Here is a 2316-nt window from a genome sequence, read left to right as displayed (position 1 = left end):
AGATGCGACAGCGACATTGGCAGTGACTGACAATGACCTAGCACAACAGCAAGAAAAACAGCAAGTCCTTCTCCCTATGAACATTAACGCTGTTAGGCTCTCCACCCCGCCCCAATGCAACACATCCACAGCACCACACCGACGTGCCCAGTCGATCGGCCCCTTGGTCCCTCCGTCACTAGCTCACCGTTAAGATTACACTTTGGTAGGGTCAGGGACACTTATCGTCCAGAGACCGAGGGGCGTGGCATGTGTTGGTCAACATGCCGTCGTGATGAGTTTCACCCTGGGAAAATTAATTTCAGCTGAGGGTCAACCACAATCGGCTGCGCTCAGCTTTGTTGTGCATAATGGGTATTAAGTTGTGCACTTTGTCGGGAACCAGATTTTTACCCTGAAACTTTGGATGCTACGCATCGGTGACGCCAAGTGCGCTGTACAGTGCGCTGTGCCCAGTGTACCAATCGGAACACAGCCCCTGCTATTCCTGTTTTCAGTTGATCTCATTGATTTATGCTTTGGTTAGAGCGCGGAGGACGTGCAGGCAGTGTTGCCAGATTTTTTTTTTTTTCGGCCGAATTTGACTACTTTTTACGACGTTCAGGCAGCAGTGACACTCTCGCAGTTCGTTAGGACGAAACGCATTCTAGTTTTACTCTAACATCTTTTATAAGGCACTCTTCTAAATACGCAAAGGCGCAAAATGAGACATGAAATACAATAATGAAAAGAGTGGAGAAAAAGACTAAGAGTGTGATATAAAAGTGTATACTAAAAGGTGTTTGCGTGCGTACAGTTTGTTTCAAAAGTGTAAAGTTTACACACATACATACATACACACACATGCCTTAAAGGTACGGTAGGCACTTTCCCTCCCTCCTAAGCCTATCCCCCAATACACCGGACTAGCTAGCTAGCTTTAACCAGAGGTCTGCCTAGTCAAAATGCGCGGAGTAGCTAGGCAGTCCGACAGGTTAGCCATCCATTTCATTCGGGCCTGAGTAAACGATCGGACGGGCTTATTACAGATATGCGACAACCACACATACAGGCTTTGGTATTTCGGGGACTTTGACTTTGCCCTAGTTGTCCGGACAACACGTTGGCGACAGGCATCCCAGGAATCCCGGAGCTCGTGTTTTGTCTGTGCTGCAGCCAGTGTGAAACGCTGCAGTTGATTGGGAAAATCCAATGGAAGACTTAAAGACACCACAGGACAAATGTTATAGGAAAGGGAAAGGATTAAACTTTACAGAACATATCTCAAGACCTGCTCCAATCTACATCTCGGTAGAAAATGGATATCATTCATTTTTTTACATATCTTTTTCCTTTGAAGCATACACAATAAAAGATGACATGGATTCAGTGATTTTCTCTTCTGCCAAAGACCCTTAGCTTTCATATATGAACACAGTGGCCTTTTCAGCTTGAAAGCTGTAGACCTCCAGAACCTTCTGCCCCCCCTAGCCGTCCCTGAAGCAGGGATCCTGACCCGCGTTCCTTCTCTGGGTTCATTCTCTGGGTTTTGGAAACCTAACCTTGTCCTTGAGTGGGGTAAGGGTTAGGGGGGGACTCAGGGCTGGGGGTGGGGGAGGATCAGGGCAGGGGGGGGCTTAGGGTTGGGGGGGGGGGCTCAGGGTTATGTGGGAGGGGGCTCAGGGTTAGGGGGGGGCTCAGGGTAAGGGAGTGGGCTCAGGGTTTGTGGGGTGGCTCAGGGTTAGGGGTTGGGGGGGCTCAGGGTTAGTGGGTGGGCTCAGGGTTAGGGGGGCCTCAGGGTTAGAGGGTGGGCTCAGGGTTAGAGGGTGGTCAGGGTTGGGGGGGGGGGGCAGATCAGGGTTAGGGGGCGGGATCAGGGTTTGGGGTTGGCTCAGGACCTCTGTGATTAGACCACAATGCCGCCTAATCAAATTTACATGAAAATGAAAGCCCAAATATGTGTAGGGTTCGAGGGGGTAAATTGGGGTGCGAAATCAAGATGGTTTATTACCTCGGTAATAAAAGAATGCGGACCCTTCCAGGAAAAAGTTTCAAATGAGACGGGCATATTTGGCAGTGTAGAAACGCTTTGTGATTTAGAAAAACACTAATCATTTTGACCCGACCAGACCAGACTTGAACCATCAACCTCATTCCAGCTCAGAGGTCGGGGGTCAACAAGGTCGGGACGTACTCTGGACGGAGCCAGCGCTGGGCTGTACTTCCTGGAGGCCTGGGGAGACGTGACCGTTCCAGCACGCTCTTCCTGCTGCGGGAGGGGGCGTGGCCAAGCGGCGGGCAATGTGAGATGATGGAGATCTTTTGTGTTTCATGTTC

Source organism: Gadus macrocephalus, chromosome 4 (genome assembly GCF_031168955.1).
Source record: "Gadus macrocephalus chromosome 4, ASM3116895v1".
NCBI classification, from domain to species: Eukaryota; Metazoa; Chordata; class Actinopteri; order Gadiformes; family Gadidae; genus Gadus; species Gadus macrocephalus.
Note: the sequence above shows the minus strand (reverse complement) of the source record.